The sequence below is a fragment of the Macrotis lagotis genome, chromosome 8 (genome assembly GCF_037893015.1).
Source record: "Macrotis lagotis isolate mMagLag1 chromosome 8, bilby.v1.9.chrom.fasta, whole genome shotgun sequence".
Lineage (NCBI taxonomy): Eukaryota > Metazoa > Chordata > Mammalia > Peramelemorphia > Peramelidae > Macrotis > Macrotis lagotis.
Genome location: NC_133665.1, coordinates 142,884,600 through 142,905,892, shown reverse-complemented (window position 1 = coordinate 142,905,892; position 21,293 = coordinate 142,884,600). Strand labels below are relative to the sequence as shown.

Genomic DNA, 21,293 nt, shown 5'->3' with positions numbered 1-21,293 from the left:
AGGTTGACCCTGTGCTCAAAATGGGCAATGGGTTTGGGCATAAGGCAGCACATCAAAAAAAATCTTATTTTCAAGGAGGAAAATTCTCATTCATTTAAAGAGGCTTTAATGGTTCTTCTATCCCATACAATCACATTCAATGTACAAACATTCTAAAAGACTGTTTATTAAATACCCACTGTTTACAAAGCAGTAATAGGTAATGGGGGAGATGTAAAGTTTCAATAAGACATGTCCAGTTCTCAAGAAGCTTACATTCTAGAGGGAGAACAATACCCATACTTAGACAATCCATGAGGATTTTGATGGAAAAGTACAGAAGAGTAATAGCACAGCTTCATCTGTACTCTGTCCTGGATTAGTCTACCATGTCTACCATTACTGACACCCTTCTCAAGTTATAGTGTGACCCTGAAATACCCTGATTCAGTGGTGTACAAGTGTGTGGATATCAAAGTTCAACTCTTGTTCTTCTAATTTCTGTGATTCACATTCATTGACTACTAGACCAAAAACTTTTCTCCCAGACTACTTTTTCCACTTCTATTCAACTCAACTCTTTGCCAGTCCCTGTGCCATTCTGTTCTCCCCTTGTTCTATGCCATTTTTATTATTTTTAAAGAATGATTTTAGTTATTTTGAGTTTTACAATTTTCCCCTATTCTTGCTTCCCTCCCCCCAACCCCACAGAAGACAGTCTTTTAGTCTTTATATTGTTTCATTGGTATATGTTGATCTAAGTTGAATGTAATGAGAGACAATTGTATCCTTTTTTGTTTGTTTGTTTGTTTTTTTTTAGTTTTTGCAAGGCAGATGGGGTTAAGTGGCTTGCCCAAGGCCACACAGCTGGGTAATTATTAAGTGTCTGAGACTGATTTGAACCCAGGTACTCCTGACTCCAGGGCCAGTGCTCTATCTACTATGTCACCTAGCTGCCCCTTGAAACAATCATATCCTTAAGGAAGAAAAGTAAAGTATAAGAGATAGCAAAATTGCATTTTCTTAAATTGAAGGGAATAGTCTTTATTCAAACTCCACAGTTCTTTCTCTGGATACAGATGGTATTCTCCATCGCAGATAGCCCAAAATTGTCCCTGATTGTTGCACTGATGGAATGAGCGAGTCCATCAAGGTTGGTCATCACCCCCATGTTGGCTGTTAAGGTGTTTTTCTGTTTTTCTGGTTCTGCTCATCTTACTCAGCATCAGTTCACACAAATCCTTCCAGGCTTCCCTGAATTCCCATTCCTCCTGGTTTCTAATAGAACAATAGTGTTCTATGACATGCATATACCACAGTTTGTTAAGCCATTCCCCAATTGAAGGACATTTAATTAATTTCCAATTCTTTGCCACCACGAACAGGGCTGCTATGAATATTTTTGTACAGTGATGTTTTTACCCTTTTTCATAATCTCTTTGGGGTATAGATGCAGTAGTGGTATCACTGGATCAAAGGGTATGCACATTTTTTTTGTTGCCCTTTGGGCATAATTCCAAATTTCTCTCCAGAAAGGTTGGATGAGTTCACAGCTCCACCAATAATGCATTTGTGTCCCATATTTCCCACATCCCTTCCAACATTGACCATTGTCCTTTCTGATAGCATTGGCCAGTCTGAGAGATATGAGGTGGTACCTCAGAGATTCTTTAATTTTATATCATTATTATTTTAAAAATATTTTATTTTTTCCAATTACAAATAAGAATAATTTTTAACAGAAGTTTTGAGTTCCCAATTCTCTCCCATTTTCTTGAGAAGCCTATCTATTGCTATTCCCTACAAACAAGAGATGCTTCTGATTGCAACTATCTTCCTTTCATGTGTTTTCTGACTTCTTGTGCTCATGGAAACCTTTCTGAATTTCATTTCTGCACTTATAGTTTTCCTTTGCACCCAGAACCCAATCCTACTTCTTGGAGACTTCCATTTGTATTGATGACCCCTTGAACATTTTGACCTTAGTTCCTCACAATGGACTTCCCTCATTTTCTTTCTACCTTAGCTATGGGCGAGCATTGTTAGATTTGTTTTACCCCCCAATTCTACCAGTTCCACAATCTTGAATTCTGAAATACTCTTTTCTAGTCATACTCTCCTTTTATTTTCTTTCCCTTTCTGCTTCGCTTTTCCTAAATCTATTATTCATTCTTAACACATTTTCTAACCTTTCTATCCCCCCCCTTCTCCAATTCCATCATTCTTTCTCCGACTACACTTTCCTTCTTTTACTGACATGACCCTATATGTACTGGCTTTTACCCTTCAATCTTTTACTCCCTTGCCCAAGTGACATTCATGTCTTATCAATACTTAACGGAATATTCAACTCTGAGTCACCTCTTATTTCCTTTCCCTACTCTGTCTCCATTGTAGGACACATCTCTTCCCATGGATCCAGTGACCAGTTCCACACTTATGTATTCCAAATTCCATGTACCAGGGCTAACATCTCTCCTGAACTCTAGGTCAACATTACCAATTACTTACTAGGCACTTAGCCTCACGGGCTCTTGGCACTCATATTCATGATTGTCAAAGTAATACCCATCATGTTCCCTCCTAGACTTACTCTTCTTCCAGACTTCCCTATTTCTATTGAGGGGATTTCCATCCTTATAGTCATGCAAATTCATGATTCCAGAAGCTCCCTCTCCCTCTTCCTTACCTTTCCTGTAGACACTCCTTCATGAAGTCCTGTTGATTCTCCCTCCATAACATTTTTTGTGGCTCTTCCCACTCACCCAGTTTCCCACTTAGTTCAGCTGTCTTCCATCATCTCTTACCTGCGCTATTGTAGTACCAATAGTCTTTTCTTGTTTTTGTTTTTTGCAAGGCAATGGGTTAAGTGACTTGCCCAAGATCACACAGCTAGGTAATTATTAAGTGTCTGAATTCAGATTTGAACTCGGGTCCTCCTGACTTTAGGGTCAGTGCTCTATCTACTGCGTCCCTTAACTGCTGGTACTTATTGATTTCTTCTTTTTCTCTATCCAAACAATCTTATATAGTTGTCAAAATTATCTACCAAAAGCTCAGTTCAGATTTAGAGCAGATCCAAGCTACCATGTCCATCAGCAGTGAGATCAGGTCACAAGTGATTGAAGCTACACTTCAAACAGGGATGAAATGGGGAGATACAGTTTAAAAAAAATAGATAAAAAAGACACAATCAAAACAGTACTCTATTCCAAAGAGGTAGTTGTGTATTTGTGTGTGTGTGTGTGTGTGTGTGTGTGTGTGTGTGTGTGTGTGTGTATGTGTGTGTGTATTGATGGTGGTGATAATGGAACAACACAAACACAGAGAAGTCAATACAAAATGTATAAAAAGCAAATAACTGTATAATTGGGTGGGTAGGTGGGTGGGAGATGAAGAAAGGCTTTATGTAGGAGGTGGTTCTTGAGCTGAGTCTTGAGAACAAATTTTAAGAAGAGATTCTGAGAAGTAGAGATGAACATGGGGAGCCCTCCAAGAATGGGATGGAATGGGATGGTGTGATGGGGCAGTCTATTTGAAGGCACAGAGGTGGAAGATTGGGAACAAGAAGTAGGCCCATTTGGTCTGCAATGCAGAGGTCATGAAGGGGATTATGTAAAATAAGACTGGAAATAGAAGGTTGAGCCATCTTGTGATGAGCTCTCAATATCACCTAAAGGAGATGGCTTTTCTTTGGAGCATAAAATGGGAACCACTGAAACTTGTTGGGTACAAGAGGTAGAAGAGAGATAAGGTCACACCTCAGCTTTAGGAGAAGCACTGGGATTTGTTCTTGGGTCTTTGTGTCTAAACCAATCCAACTTTTCACTTGCCATACTGCATAGAATAGAGGAGAAGAGGTAGAGGATGCCCTTCAGTCATCCATGTTGATCTTGTTCCTTCTGACCTTTCTGGACAGAAACAGCCTTTCCTGAACTTTTCTTTCCACTTAGCTTCCAGAGGCAGAGCAGTCAGGACAAAGATCACTTCATCAGAATGTCTGTATAACAAATTGTCTTTATTTATTCAGCCCAATCCTGTGCTCCTCCAATATCCCAGATGGCCAGTTTCCTTGGGGTATCTTCTTTAAATCCCAGTTTATGAGGAAAATTAATCTGGAAACCTAAGGCATTCCTAACAGGAGAGTGTAGCAGAGTTGGCCACCATCCAAAAAGGGCATTGTCCCTTTCTAATCACTCAAATTTGGGACACTTCTTCTCTTCCATGTTCCAAATCACTTTACATGTATGGACAGGACTTCTGCATTTCTACATCTCTGAATCTGAATGTGGCTTCAGGGGCATTCTGTGGGTTTGCCCAATTCATTCATTCACTCAAATATTTATGAGGCATTTACTATGCGTAAGCTCTGATAGGTATCACAAAGAATAAGAAGACTTAATCTGGGTATTCAAGGAAGCTTATTTTATAGAGGAATCAGATATGAACTTGGGGATATATATTTTTTTTTAATTCTTCCTTAGCTCTTAGGAAATACTCTTCCTTTTGCCTCCATAGATGTTTGTCTCTTCTTAGGTGGCAGTAAGAAAAACCTCTATTGCCTTGACTTTGAGGTCTTCTACAGAACATTTGTTATTGTTCATATGTTTCAATTGTGTCCTACTCTTTGTGATCTCATTTGGGATTTTCTTGGCAAAGATTCTGGACTGGTTTGCCAATTCCTTCAGTTCATTTTACAGATGAGGAAACTGAGGCAAACAGTGTGAAGTGACTTGCCCCAGGTCACACAGTTAAATGTCTGAGGCCAGACTCAGACATTTGAACTCAGATCTTCCTGTCTCTAGACTGGCATTCTATCCACTGAGGTTCCATAGAGAGGTGCTGCAAAGTCTTGTCTTGGGTTGCTCTATGTTGGGTCTTTGAATTAGATGATCCAATTTGGCCATCTAAGCTTTGCTGTGTGATCAGGCAATTTATTTAACCTTTCTATGTCTATTCATAGAGATGATAGTACTTATTCTATCTCAAAGGGTGGAAATGCTTTAGAAACTAAAAAGCTATAGGAGTATGAGTGAATAACAAAGATACTATTATTATTATTATTGTGTTGGGAAATTGAATGAGAATTCAGAGGGTCAGAGAGATCCCATCAACTCTCAATAATTTCTCAATAATGCTACATAGGGTGGCAGAGTGTATGCAGCCCAGAATAACATGCTTGTTTGATATTAGGCCCATCACTTCTTGGGGCTGCAATTTCTCATCTGTCAAACACGAAGGGTGCATTAGATGATCTCCAAGACTCCTTTTACAACCTATGATCCTATGATCTTGGATTTCTCAGTGGTGGATCCAACTGAAATTTGATTTCAAAATTCCATTTCCTTTGTTGTCCTGCTGAGCATGACAGAACCTGATAAGCAAAGAAACTCAAGCTCTATTTGCATTCATCCTTAAAAATAGATGGAAATAACAGGGCAAGGGCTAGCCAGCATTGCAGGTGACTGTGTTGAGTTCCAGGAAGGTTTACAATCCACTCCAGGAATATCATCACTCTGAGAATGATCACTTTTGCCTGAAGAATCTGTGCTATGTGTTAGAACATTGCATCTGGTTTGTAAATTTTTTTCTTAAAAGGATAATTCTATCAAATACAGGTAGGCTCTCTTGAGCGAAGTCCAAAGGCCTATATGCCACTATATGACAATTCTGCTAACGTGCTAACACACGTATGGCTTCCTCATGGAAAGAAATCACTTATTTCTAAAAGAAGACTACATTGTTTTCCTTTGTACTTTAATAGGTTAATTACTGGACAAGAGATGAAGCTGTTTTTGTTGTTTAGTCATTTCAGTTTGTCTGATGCTTTGTGATCTCATTTGGGGTTTTCTTTTCAAAGATACTGGAGTGATTTGCCAATTCCTTCAGCTCATTTTACAGATGAGAAAACTAAGGCAAACAGGGTTTTGATTGTCCAGGGTGACACAGCTATTAAGTGTTTGAGGTTGGATTTGAACTCAGAAAGATGGGTCTTCCTGTCTCCCAGCTTGGTACTCTATCCAGTGCCACCTGGAGCCCCCAAATGGAGCTGTACTTAGAAACAAAAAGTCAAAGACCTCAGTGAATGTCTATCCAGATCTGAGTGTCAGATAATCTCTAAACCCCTTAAGCCTCTACTCATTTGTGGTTCATGGTTCATAGAATCTCAGGGCTAGAAGGGACCTTGGAGACTAATTCCTAACCTTCTCCTGAGAATTCTATGGAGCTTGTGGACTGCTGGACTCCTCAGCTCTTTCAGAAGAAAGGCATTGGGCAACAATCTTTCTCAACTCTTCTTCCTCCTGCCATTTTGTGATGTAATGTGATTATGGGAGGAGGTTAACTTCTGAAGAGTTCACATCTTTTGGGCTAGGGCAGAGAGTTCTGGGAACTTTGTGAATTTTGACTTCAGTTGGAGTTAGCTTGAAATAATCAGTTCCTGGGGATTTAGATTGCAGAGTAATTTTTCAACAACTGGTTCTTCTGGCAGGTGGTTTCTCTTGGAAATGACTATCTAATAAGACCTTTGTTTTCCAGCCTGGGGCAATAGGGAGATTTTTGTTATTGTTCTCTTCACTTCCTCCCAGGAGAGACAAAAGTGGAGAAACTTGTATCAGGAAGGGAAGAGATAAAAGCAGTTGAACTGAAATGTTCCTCAGAAGATCTCTTCATAAAGAATTACCTTTTTAAAACTTTTTTCCTCTATTAATTTACATCATGTTTTCAAAGTCAATACAATTCAGTTCACATTTATTGATTACCTCTTATATGTATGGCTCTAGAGGATACAAAAGCCAGAAAAGGAAATGGTCCCTGCGTTCAAGAAGCTTACTTTCTATAGAGGGGATGCAACATGTATAGGGAATGCTTTATTTATGTGTGTGTGTGTGTGTGTGTGTGTGTGTGTGTGTGTGTATGTGTAGTTATAAATCACACTCATATATTCATATATACTCCCATGAATAAGCAAGTTTCATTTGTAGTAAGCATATAGACTTCTTTGCTTTCCAAAGGATTCATGTTGAAGCTTTTTTTTTAAACTTCCCTGCAATCTTTTGATATGATTAATTTGCTCAGCAAGCACTTTTTTTTCATTATTTTAGAGCAAAGATAGACTTGAGTCTGATCTGGTTCATTGCCACCGTTTTGGAAAAGGTTTGGCTATGCATTATAAGTTAAGTTATTAAGGAAAAATGGGGCTCCAGGCTCAACAAGGGGCTAAGGCCCAGTACCCTTCAATGGGGAATCTGATTGGGGGGAATGGAACCATTTCCCTTAGATCTCTTTCACTTCCATGATGGGAATTCTTGTCTGAGTTTCTAAGGCAAGAACTCTGCAATGGAGAAGAAACTAAATACATGTTAAGTTTGAAATTCTGATTAAAAAAATAGACATTTAAAGGGAGGAAGAGAAATTTCCTTTTACCTCTCTCTCATACTGTACTGTTGTTGTTCAGTCCTGTCTGACTCTTTATGACCCCATTTGGGCTTTTCTTGGCAAAGATAGTGGAGTGGTTTGCCATTTGCTTCTCCAGTGCATTTTACAAATGAGGGAAAAAGGGTTAAGTGACTTGCCCAGGCTCATGTAGCTAATAGGTGTCTGACGGTGAATTTGAACTCATGAAGATGAGTCTTCTTACTTCCAAGCTCAGTGCTCATTTACTCTTCCACCTAGCAACTCCACTCCGCATGCAATTCTGTAATTTCAAAGTTCTGTCACTGTTCACCTGCTTTTGTAGAAGGTTTTTGTGGCCTAGGAACATATTTTATTGATCTTTGATGCCTCCCAGAGCTTTGCACAGGACATTTGATGTGAAAGGCACTTAATATTTAATTTGTGAATGAATGAAATTTAGACATAGTTATATGAAGCAGGGCACTCAAATCTCTATCTCTAGACCTGAGTGTCAGTGCCAGCTGATACTCATTAGTGACCTGGCACAGCCAGATGGATGGGGAAATTGGAAAAGTTGACTCATAGCATTCAAGTCTCTCTGTGGTCCTTAGGTTCAGAGAACCTATCCCAGCCTTGCTGAGTTCCCATGGTTCCTGGGCCAGATCAGACTTGCTATATAGCCCAAAGGGGCAGAATTAGGAAAGATCAGTGCAGATCGCAGAGAAGCAGATAGAGTAAACATGGTAATGTGATTAGAGCTCTCCTAAAATAGATTTACCCACCATTATAGGTAGTGTGTTTCCTTGCACTGGAGATCTTCAAGGAGAAACCAAATGCTCATTTGTACAGGCTGTACTAGAGGGGATATCTTTTTGGGCATGAGTAAAACTAGCTGGTCTGAGAGCTTCCTTCCAAATCTGAAAGTGTGATTCTATGGTTAATGAGCTCACACTCGTGTTTTAACATTTCTTACCAGTGTTTCTTCATCTCACCTATATGATCAAGCACAAACTTTTCTGTTTGGTCCCAGCCTCCTTTTATAAAAGGATCCTTAACCTTCTTGGGTCATGAACCCTTTAGGAAGTCTGAAAAAAGCCTCTGGGCTCTTCAGAATGATTTTTTGGTTATTGCTATTCAGTCATTTTAGTTTTTTTTTTTTTTTACAAGGCAATGGGGTTAAGTGTCTTGCCTAAGGCCACACAGCTAGGTAATTATTAAGTCCAAGGCTGGATTTGAACTCAGGTACTCCTGACTCCAAGGCCAGTGCTCTATCCACTGTGCTACCTAGCCGCCCCTGTTCAGTCATTTAAAAAAAAGTTTCTTTATCATTTTATTATTTTCCCCAATTACATGCAAAGGTAGTTTTCATCTTTCATCCATTTGCAAGTTTATGAGTTCTACATTTTTCTACCACCCTCCCTCCCCTCCCCCTTCCCTATGCCAGTTAACAATCTGGTAAAAATTGTACATGTATAGCTGTGTATAACATATTTCCATATTGATGATGATGATGATGTTTGTCCTTCATTATCAAAGAAGATCATGACATAATGGAGGTGATTCCATGACAAGCATGTGAACTGGATTTGAGTGATGGGGATTGTGCTAAGTCACCAGCCTCATTTTCTCTGACAGAGCCATCTGGGTCCAATGACCAGACATGAAACAGGATGACTGGAGATAGTCCGGATGTGAGGCAGTCAGGGTTAAGTGACTTGTCCAGGGTTACACAGCTAGTAAATGGCAAGTGTTTGAGACTGTATTCAAACTCCCTTCCTCCTGACTCCAAGACCAGTTCTTTATCCACTCTGCCACCTAGCTGCCCCAATATTCCCATATTAGTCATGTTATGAAAGAGGAATTGGAACTAAGGGGGAAAAACAATGAGGAAGAAAGAAAAACCATATAATAAGTTTTAAAAAGTGAACCTAGTACGCATTCAGACTCTCCAGTTTTTCCTCTGGATGTGGAGGGCATTTCTCATAGCTGTTCAGTCATTTTTCAGTCATGTCAGATTCTTCTTTATGCCCCGATATGAGATTTTCTTGGCAAAGATACTAGAGTAGTTTGCCATTTCCTTTTCAAACTCATTTTGCAGATGAGGAAACTGAGATGTATAAAGTTAAGTGACTTGCCCAGTAGCACAGTTATTGTGGTTGAGGCCAGATTTGAACTCAAAAGGATGAGTTTTCCTGACTCTAGGACAGGTACTCTATCCACTGCACCATCTAGTTGGCCTTATGATTTTTTTTTTAAGAAATAATATAGAGGAGGCAGCTAGGTGGCACAGTAAATACAGCACCAGCCCTGGAGTCAGAAGGACCTGGGTTCAGATCCAGCCTCAGATACTTAACAATTACCTAGCTGTATGACCTTGGATAAGTCACTTAACCCCATTGTCTTGCAAAACAACAACAACAACAAAAGAAATGATATACAGAGGATTACAAAGAAAATCAATTATAGTAAAATAAAGATGAATTTTTTCCCTGTTTCTACTTGTCAGAACTGGTATTTATGGTCCATGGACTCCATGTTAAGAATATTGCTTATTGCACTTCATCTCCTGTCGCACATTCTTTATGGTCCACTCAGACTAAACGGCTTATTCCTCATACATGGCTTACCGTCTTCCATTTTTGTTCCTTTTTCATTGACTGTCACTCCTGCTTGCAAATCACTCCTTTCTTATTGCTACAATCCTGTTTGTTTACTCCAATATATGTACATATTGACTTCCCCAGATAGATTGTAAGTTTGAGGACAGTCTATTTCTTTTTTGTCTTGCCTTCCCAGGGAATAGCACCCTGACTGAATATAGTAGGTGCTTAATAAATTCTTAATGATTAAGAATTGGGATTCTTTTTCAAATATGAATTAGACTAGGTGGTCCCTGAGTGTCTTTCAATATCGAATTCCATGATATTGCAGGTTATCAAAGATGGTGATACTTAGGCACTATCGTGAGAGTAGAAAGAAAAGAAAAGTACCTGTGCATTCTGGGACTTGAATTTAGATGAGCTGGGTTGGAGTGATATCTGTGGCTTTTTAGATGTGGGACCCTTCTCTAAGTTCCAGTTTCCTCATCAGGAACAATGTAATATTTGCATTCCATACCTCACAGTGCTGTCATGAGAGATGTGCTTTGCATACTATTAAATATTATATAAATGTGAGCTATAATTATTTATTTATAGCTAGAACGATGCAAGTGAAGGGCTTTCATCTGCTTACTAATGTAGATGAAATTTTAACAAAGGCGACATCTAAGAACCTGGGTCCCCTCAACCATACCTCACATCAGGGGGCTGGGGTCTCCTTTCTACCCTAATTAAAAATTCAATAGTCTGGACAGATAGCTCATCAATATTTCACCTTGCACCCCCCCCTCCAGGAGAAGCCTATGAAACTTTTGGTGAGCTGGGTCTGTCTGTGAAGACCCTGAGGACTTGATTCTCTAGTCTAAATGGGTCATAGGTATCTTGTTGACAGGTGTGTAACGGCTAGTCTTGAGGGTGGGTGAAGGGGGAATGATAATGAGTCTTGGCTCTATGGGGTAGAGGAATGAGCTTTCCAGTCTTTGGATGGGGGTGGGGGTACACACATAATAGGATCCTGAGACTACGGCTATCTACATATCAATGTCATGGTGAAGTGAGTGAGTCTCTTTGAGACTCAGAGATCCTAAATGACAGGTCAGAGCAAAAGCAAAGCATTCATTAAATAATAAATAAGTAAATACTCATTAAATAAAAATGGCGTAACCCTACACATTCTTCCCCTACACATCATTGGCTAGCCTAGGCCAGACTACTTATTTTTGTTTCTGTCCTAGTCATCAAAAGGTTAATGACCATATGGGACAGGGCTAGGGTAGGGAGGCCAGGAGGTCAAAACTAAGGAATAGTTACCAGAAGGATAGATAAGTTACTCAAGACCAGGTATAGGTAGACAGAACACGATAGAGAACCAGGATGAGTCCACCATTGGGACTAGAGAAGGGATTACATGTATGTGAAGTTCAGATGGACCTGACAAAAATGGTAGTGGGGTGATGTGGAAAAGTCACCAAATCTGGAGCTAAGTTCCTGATTTTTCTGCTTTATTAAACTTTGTGATCTTGAACAAATCACCTCATCTCTTTGAACTTTAATTTTCTACTCTAAAATGCAAAGTGCAGAGGCTATTATTCTCATTTTAGTCAGGAGAGAACAGGTTCTGAAAGTTTAAGTGATTTGCCCAGGGTCATACCTAGTAAGTAACTGAGGGTAGACATGAACCTAGGGCTCCTGATAATTAGAGATTCACTCTTTCCCTTCAAAACTGGGATGGGTTATCATTTGGGGAATGACTGAACAAATTGTGATAAGTGATTATGATGGAATACTATTCTGCTATAAAGACAGTGAGCAGTATGCTCTCAGAAAATCCCAAAAAGATTTACACGAGTTGATGCAAAATGAAATGTATTATGTACAAAATAATAGCAAAATTGTAAGATGATCAGCTGTGAATGACTTATCTGTTCTCAGCAATACAATGACCGAAGACAACTCTGAAGGATGTATAATGAAGAATGCTATCCATTCCTAGAGGAAAGAACTGATAGTATTTGAATATAGATTGACGTATACTTTGCTTTATTTTTCTGGAGATTTCTTTTTTGTTTGTTTTTGTTTGGTCTGTTTTCTTTTATTACATAACTATTATGGAAATATTTTGCAGATTAGTCTTCCTAAAGCACAGGTTTCTCTGATTGTTTCAGTTTCCTCAAATACATCAATGGCTCCCAATTCCCTACCATATAAAATTAAAATTCCTTTAAAAAGCTAGGTTGAGCTGCCCCAGGAAGTAGTGACTTTCAGCTCAATGGGAATCTTGAAACAAAGGGCGGATTATCATTTATCATGTATGTCATAGATGGCCTCTCAGGTCCCTTCTGACTCTGAAATTCTATGACTTTTTTTTTTTTTTTTAGGTTTTTGCAAGGCAATGGGGTCAAGTGGCTTGCCCAAGGCCACACAGCTAGGTAATTAAGTGTCTGAGACCGGATTTGAACCCAGGTACTCCTGACTCCAGGGCCGGTGCTTTATCCACTGCGCCACCTAGCTGCCCCTATTTTATGACTTTTTGACTTGACTATCTCTCATGTCCTTTCCACTCCTTACCATGGCATTTTTTTTTTTTTTTAGCTTGAACCATTTTTATTTTGCTAAAGAATGGTAGGGCTTTTTCCCTGCCTGGTCTCAAGCTCTCTTTCTCCAGTTCAATCTTTTGTTATAACTATACATTAATCATGGCATTCTTTAACATGCCATTAAGGGAAAACTAGTTGTGTTTCCTCTTGGTCCTGCTGGCAGTGGTCTGCTGAGTTTGAGCTCTTTTATGTATTATCCAGGTGCTGATATACTTGAAAGAAATTTTGGGAGAGCTCACTTAACATTTACATGTTATTGTCTTTAGATTACCCCCAAATCATAGATTTTTGTTAATGCTCAACTCAGACAGTTTTCTTCTTAGGAAGAAGAAGAAAAGGAACTGTCCAAGATGTTCTGGGATGGTGCATATTTTTCTTATAATTAATATACCCAGGATTCCCTCTTATGTGAGTCCTTAGAAAAGATATCATTTTTAAGACATTTTATATATCAACATCTGTTCAAAATAATAGCTTATTAATAGCAACCCACTTATTGACTTTTACCAACCAACTAGAGGAAGCATTAGGAGTTCTTTGCCTTTCTTTTTCACAAAGGAAATGAATAGCATTGAAATATATTTATATGTTGAAATATTATGCCACCTACTGAAATATCATATTAACATAATATTAACTACATTAAAATATAGTAATCAAAATATTTTTAAAAAGACATTTAATCAAATAGCATAGCAGTCGGAATGATAAGAAAAGATCAGTGGACAGATGGGTTGCTGCATCTGTAAGTGAAGGCAAATTCACAAAGAATCATGTGAACAGGGATTACATATATTAAAAAAAATACATGAACCACTGAATACACATGAGGAACATCCCATTGGAAACCCATTGCCAGGGCAAATCATTCTTCCAATGCTGTGTAGTCCCAGATGGACTCTAGTGATATCTTTGTTTTGCTTTCTACTGTGTGTCACCTCTAATGTTGCATCTTTTGTCTATTCTAGGTATTGTGACTTCTGTCTTTTTTGTATTGTATTGGGCTGGGCTCATGTTGTTGTATTGTATTGGGCTTGGCTCAGTTATTGAGTTGTTTTCTACCACTATCTATTAGGTCTTGAAATATTCAGTCTTTTCCAGTTTCCTGCTTTTTGTTGCCATCTGATAGGTTGTAGTAACTGGTAAGCCCTTCCTTGGTAAAGAAGGAAAGGCATGGGGGTGGCTAGGTGGCGCAGTGGATAGAGCACCGGCCCTGGAGTCAGTAGTACCTGAGTTCAAATCCAGCCTCAGACACTTAATAATTCCCTAGCTGTGTGGCCAAGGGCAACCCATTTAACCCCATTGCTTTGCAAAAAAAACCCCAAACAAACCTTAAAAAAAAAGAAGGAAAGGCATAGCTTAGGGCTGGGAGCCACATACTAGCCAGGGGAAACTAGCAGAAGTCTTTATATTGTCTTTTATTTATTATTTTCGACAATTTTTATTCTGGTGTTGATCCCCCTCCAAAGTATTAGATCCTAGAAAAGTAATGGACTTGGAATTAGAAAATTTCATTGAACTTCTGTTAAGTTTCTTGTCAGTCTGTGTCTCTATAATACATTTAGGAGATTGCACCTCCAACTCATCCCCCACCTACATCCCAGGAGTTGTGTGAGTGATGGGATTACCTCCCACCAAGTTTCTGTTCAACATGCAAATGAATCTAGGGGCAGCAACAAAATCATTGCTTTTTGTGCTACTTCAAGTCAGCATAAGTCTCAACGTTGTTCCTATTTATCCTTTTTGTAGCAGTTGCAACAACAACTACAACAGCAATAATCACATGTAAAGGGACCTTGAGTCAGGAAGATCTGAGTTCAGATTCAGCCATCCACCAGACTGGCCAAGTCACTTTATCAGCATCTGATTTAGTTTTCTCATTTCTAATCTAATTTCTAAGGTTGTTGAAATAATAAAATGAGAGGATATTTGTAAAGTACTTTGCAAACCTTAAAAAAGAAGATGATTTATAATTTGAAACCTACTTTTTTTCACAATAGTACTATGAGAAATAGATTCACAGAGATTCAATGAATTATCCAGGGTAATATTGATAATAAGTGGGTAACCTACTTTGTTTTCTGTTGCTAACATCAACTTTCTGTCCTGGTTTTTGCTCCTGTAATCTTGCTTTTTGTTATCTTTTTCCATACTTGATCCTTTTTTCAACTCCCCTATTTTTATTGAGGGCACCATAGTCCTTCTATTCACTTTGGTTTGTCACCTTGGAGTCATTCTTGCTTCTTCACTCTTCCTAGGATTCTGTAGCCAAGCAATTGCCAAGTCTTATTGTTTCTTTCTTCTTAATACCTGTCTTATCCATTCTTCTTCTCTCCTCTAAAAGGGTCATCACTCTTGGGTCCTCATCATATCTCACCTGAATTATAGTAATGACATCCTTACTCCTCTCTGCTCCAGTCTCTCATTCATCTTCCCAATATTTGCCAAAGTAATCTTTGCAAGATCCATATCTGAGCATGTCGTGGTCATCCTCAAGATCTTAAAAGATTTTTTAGTTTAAAACTGAAGAGAAGAAGGGATAGCTTGGTGTTATGATAGGTAGAATACAGATCCTGGTGGATCTGAATTCAAACTCAACCTCAGACCCATAATATGTTACCCTGGGCAAGTCATTCAATACCGATTTTCTCCAAAAAAACCAAACAGAAAAGAGACATTGAAGAGAAGAAGAAACTGAGGCTGAGAGATTAGTTGAATTATTAGAGTTCATAAATGTAATATATAGCAGGACCAAGATTTGAACTAATGACCTCTGAGTCAATGTCAGCAAGGAGAACTGAATCTGGAATTGAGGACCAGCTGTGTGACCTGGAATAAGTCACATAACCTCTCTAGGCCTCAGGTTTCTCATCTGTAAAATGAGAGGGTTGAAGGAAATAATTGTTGATGGTTCTTCCAGTTCTCATAATCCCATGAAAAGATCCTATATTCTTTATGTTCACTGAACATATACACAATAACTCATATACAATATAGTAGAATACCCTTGGTATAATGGGAAGAGTCCTGGGAGCATTGGGTTTGAGTTCTGACAGTAGAGGCAGGGAAAATCCACCATTACTGCCTTTATGTCTTTCAGCAAATTACTTAACCTTCCTGAGTCTCAGTTTCCTTATCTATTAAATCAGAACATTGGACAAAATAATATCTAAATTCTTACTTAGCTCTAAATTCAATTAAACCTATAAAAACCAGTACAATCTTCTCACATATTCTACTTAGAATTATTAATGAGAGTGAGAGACAGATAGAGACAGAGAGAGATAGAGATAGAGACAGAGTGGAGACAGAAAGTGCCAGAGAGACACAGAGAGAGGCAGAGAGAAAGAGAAAGAAACCAAGAGAAATTGAAAATTGCGCGCACACACACACACACACACACACAAACACACACACACACACAGGTTTTCATGAATAAGAATGCTTTCTATATATGTCATAATTCAGTCTTTTCAGTCTTTTTTTTTCTTTTAGATTTTTCAAGGCAATGGGGTTAAAGTGACTTGCCCAAGACCACACGGCTAGGTAATTATTAAGTGTCTGAGGTCGGATTTGAAGCCAGATACTCCTGACTACAAGGCCGGTGCTCTATCCACTGTACCACCTAGCCACCCCTTTTTCAGTCTTTTCTTGAAGACTTCCTAGAGGAGTCCATAGATTTAGAGTCAGAGAACCTGTCTTCCAGTCCTGGCTCTGTTAACTTGCCTCCTGAATGATCTTAGACAAATCACTTCCTTTCTCTAGGTTTTTGTCTCCTGTTTCTCAAATGAGGGGGTTAGAGTAGATGATTTCTATAATTCCTCCTCCTTTCAATCCCATGATCCTGTAATCTCCCCCCCCCATACTTAATAGTATTGTGACTATGGACAAGTCACTCAGACCTGATGAGCCTCATATTTAAAATGAGAATAATGGCCCTCATGTTATTTCATGGAGTTGTTAGTGGTATTGGATGGGATGATGTACACAAGAAACCTCAACACACAGTAAAATGCTGGGCAAGTGTAGATTATCATGGTGATATTAAAACCATTGACATGAGCTGATATTGGCTATATAGTTTTGCTCTTGGTGAAAACATTTTAAAGTGAGAGATCCTTTGCTCTCAATTGAGCAAGGCCAGACTTTATTTTGCTCCCCTATGTCACCAGTCACTTTCCATGTAGAAGGTAAGCTCCTTGAGGTTAGGGACTGATTATTTTTGTATCTCTTGTGTCCATTTCAGTGCCTCGAACTTAGTAGGAGCTTAATAAGAGCTTGTTGAGTTAAAGTGAATCATTGTAATTACTCATTTACATTTCTTTGCTCTCTCTTATTGCTTTGTAAGCTTTTGAGATCAGGGATGATGTCTTATTTGTTATTATATCCACACTGACTTGGCAGCTAATCAGTATTTAATAAGTGCTTGTAGAATGAATGAATGAAAAAATGAAAAAAAGGAATCGGTCTGAGGAGCTCCCTCCCAGTGACACAGTCTCTGCCTTCTTGTTTCAGGTTGCAGTGCATCTAGAGATTGGACATATTGGAGAAAGAGCCAATTCAGCAGGTGAGTTAAAGGTTCTGTTTCCTAGAAATCCATCATAAGTCAAAACAAACTCAGTTTTCTTTGTAAAAACTTTGCACATTCTGAACACAAGACTTCATTCTTTGCTTGAGCAAAAAAATTGACCAAGATCTGGAAGAAATCAAAATTTTAGAAGAATTCTGGAAGCATTAGAGAAGATGAATTTTCTTAGGGGGTGTACTGGATTTGGCCCTTGACATAGGCAGAGTAGGTGGTGTTCACCACTTTGGGTGTGATTTGGGAGGAGTTTAAAAATATCTCCCAACCCTCCATTAGCCTGTTACCTACCTACCCCTGCTCCAAATCCTACCCCTAGAGTCACTAAAAGCTTCTGCAAATCTGGGTTGGGTAATGTTATATCACCATTACCCATTTACGCTCTGGTAAGAATTGATTTATCAGATTATCTGTAGCAGAGGGAGAGGAGAAAGGAACCTAGCATAGGTTAGCTTTGACATTGTGCTGATAGGTGGAAGGGAGGGCTGTGGCAGAAAGTGAGGGGGGAGCTCTGATACTGAGGAATAGAGATCGTCATGTCAGTTTGACTTAACCATTTTTGGTGAGGCCTAATCATGACCATTTTTTCTCAAGTATTGGATGGGCAATCTTCCCTGCAATATCTGTCAAACAGGCCTTCTCAGTTTCCTGTGAGTCTCTGGAGTCCATGGACCATTGCATTATTTATCCTCATTGAAAATCCTCCTTGCTGTCAGCAGCCAAGTTCCTCACATTCCCTTTAACAGACTTAAAAGTAGAACAGAGTAGATACATTTTTTTGGCTGTGCTAGTGTTAGTTTCTTAAGACTGTTTTTTTGGGGGGGGGCATCTTACCTAGTTGGGAATCAAATGTGGAAAGAAATTGGGATGGCTCTTGAAGTCTTTTATTTTAAGTCTTTAAAATTTAGATGATTATTTAAGAAGGATGATATTGTTAACTTTCCAGATGGAAATCTTTATGGGGTGTAGTAGGAAAGGCTTTATAGAATCACAGAATTGCCAGTGCTGGCCAGCTAGTCCAGCCCTAGCATTTCAGAGAGCAGGAAATGGGAGCCTGGAGAAGATGATTTCTTTAAGTCCTTCAGTAGAGCCCTGGGATTGGATTTGGGAGAAGGGAACCCTCATTGAAGTCCTGCTGCTAAGTCCCTGTATGACCTTGGGCAAGTCCCTTCATTTCTCTGAATTTGTTTCTTCCTTCACTGCAGAATTTAGAAGTTGGATGGGAAAGTCTGCCAGGTTCCTTAAGATCCTATGATCTAGAGGAAGTCAAAATATGGTATTGATCTTTGTACCAGAATAAATTTCAATCCATACATTTCTAGGTCTGTTCTCTCTCATGTTTTGGATAATGATGTTGGATTTCTTTTGTACTTAGTGAGCATCTAATGAATATTTGTTAAATTGAATGATGAAAATAAGTTTTACTGAGGTCATCTAGAGAAGAGGGTCAAATATGGTATTTTGTGGCAGCATTATAACACTCTCCCCTCCAGATTAAAATTAATCCAGAATTATTTACCAAAGTAAATAAAAATATAATTTTTTTGTTGTTCAGTTGTGTCTGACTCTTTATGACACCATGGATATTGTGGGATTTCTGGACAAAAATATTGTAGTGGTTTGGCATTTTCTTGTCCAGTGGATTAAGGTAAACAAAGATTAAGTGATTTGTCCAGGGTCACATAGCTATTAAGTATCTCAGACTATATTTGACTGATCTTCCTGACCTCAGGCCTAGTACTCTATCCACTGAGCCACCTAGTTGCCTCCTAAAAACACAATAGAACAAAAATAATGTTTATATAAGATTTTCTAAATCAATATTCAAGTAGAGTTCCCAATTTCTTTTTTTTAACAAGGCAGTGGAGTTAAGTGACTTGACCAAGGTCACACAGCTAGATGTCTGAGGTCAGATTTGAACTCAGTTCCTCCTGACTCCAGCATCGGTGCTCTATCCACTGTGTCACCTAGCTGCTCCACATTTCCCATTTTCTGTCTGAGTTTGACACTACCATCAAACCACTCACAACAACATCTCAGGCTTGGGAGATAGGGCAATTGAGAGGATGGAAGCTTATCCCTAGGGGTTTCTAGGCCAACATAGAGGTGACAATCAGAGTGGAAAGAACACAGAATTTGGAGCCATAGAACCTGGGCTCAGTTTCAATCTCTGCAATTGTTATTTCTGTTTTCCTGTAAGTCCCTGTACTTTCCTGAGTCTGTTTCCTTCTTTATGAAATGAGGGGATTGCACCAGATGGCCTCTAATGTCCTTTCTAGCTTTAAATCTATGGTTATCTAGCCTCTGCTTGAACTCATTCTGTTTGGATATAGCTTCATTGTTAGGGAATTTTTTCCTGACAGTGGCCTGTGTTCTTTCCATGTACTGGGAGACATGTGAGACTCTCACTGTGATTTTTTTTTGGGGGGGTGTTTGCAAGGCAATAGGGTTAAGTGACTTGCCCAAGGTCCTACAGCTAGGTAATTATTAAGTGTCTGAGGCCAAATTTTAACTCAAGTCCTCCTGAGTCCAAGGCCTGTGCTCTGTCCATCGTGCCACCTAGCTGCCCCTGAGACTCTCACTGTTATTAACCTTTTGGGGCTTCACTAAGTTGTTCCTCCAGTAGGGTGACAGACCCATACTCTGGGTTTTTCCAGTCTGATCACACCTTCCAGACTTTGTGCTGCAGAGGCATGGTCTTGGGGACTTCCCTATCATAGTCAAGTGTTGTAGGACAATAATAGGGACTGATTTCATTGGTATGGAGAACTCCCTCAACTCAAGCAGCTTTCCTCCTTCTCTATAAAGTTTAAGCTACTTTTCCAAGATCACACAACTACTATGTAAAGGGATCTTTCTATCCCTCTCCTTCCTGGGCAAGACTGTCTACCCTGGAGCCATGTCCTCATCACACCGCTGGATGACTAAGGAAGAAATCATGAAGTGATGGGAGGGATTTCTATACTGGGAGAAACTGTCAAGATTTTATAGGGAGTTTCCATGTAAAGTAGTTACTGAAGATAAAAATATCTCCTCGAAGACACATCAAGGAGCTCTTGCTACCACCCTACGCACATCTCTGGCTTTTCAAACTGCTATCTCATCTCCCATCTTACTGGATCCTCCCTCCCAACTTGGTGGAGGAGGCAGGGCAAGAATTTGACAGCAAAAAGAAAGAAAAGCACAGAGAGTGGAGGTGATTTTCCCAAGGTCACACAGCCAGTGAGTGGCAGAACTGGGACCAAACTCTAAATCCCTTATACTTTCTGGACTCAGCTCCCTCTATCTCTGACTGTGTCTCCCAGACTTGCCTCAGCTAGAGGAAGGGATGACAGGCTGGCTGACAGAGCTCTCTCTAGGGTACAGTCATTCAGTTTAGAGTGTCTGTTCTTTCCAGGTACTTTGTGGGGTCTCCCCATCTCATAGGTAGTGACTCATCTTAGGAAGGTTGTCTACAACACAGGTGTTATGGAGAGGAGAAAAAAAGACCTGAGACTCAGATCAAATGAATTCTACAGGAGATTCTTAGTGAAGAGAAATTAGCCTTTTTAGTTTGGTCACTGAAGATAGAATTGGGATCCCTATGTGGAAGAAAGAGGGATTAAGATTTTTGACTCAAAAAAAAAAGATTTTTGACTCAGTCTAAGAATAGTTATATTAATATCTATTCAAAAAAGGAAGTTCAATTGCAATTATGGCTTATATTTAAAGTAGAATTACCATCTGAAGTCATTCTCTCCCTATCAACTTGTATGTGGTTGTAGTTCTCCATTGAAGCAACCGATATATCCTGTTTTTGCGATAACCCTTGTGAGTTAAGCTCTCACCAATGTGCTTCCATTAATGTTTATTGAGTAGATTGAATGAACTCTTCAAGGTTTTTAGCCAAATGGAATAGTAAGAGTAGTAGTTACAAATCATGTCTGAGAAAGAGACTAGGAGGAATCTGGGCACAAACTGAAAGTATACTCTGAAGTGCACCGGTAGTGAACACTTGTAGAGGAAGCAATTAAGAACTCTGAAATTGTCCCTTGCTGTCCCTTCTGCCTTGGTAACTGTGGGTACTCAGAGTCTTTTCAGTATGAAACCACAGTACACAAATTCACTACAGGGCGTAGCTGTTGGGCTGAGATGGTTTGG

General features: G+C 39.3%; 1 protein-coding gene across 10 annotated transcripts in view; it reads left to right on the top strand.

Annotated features, from left to right (window-relative positions):
• ATP2B2 (ATPase plasma membrane Ca2+ transporting 2) overlaps positions 1-21,293 on the top strand; it is a 681,398-nt gene that overhangs the window by 99,442 nt on the left and 560,663 nt on the right. For all 10 annotated transcript variants that reach the window (XM_074198571.1, XM_074198568.1, XM_074198575.1 and 7 more), the window contains exon 2: positions 17,087-17,138. The gene's annotated coding sequence lies outside the window, so the exon portion shown is untranslated. The remainder of the gene's footprint in view (positions 1-17,086; positions 17,139-21,293) is intronic.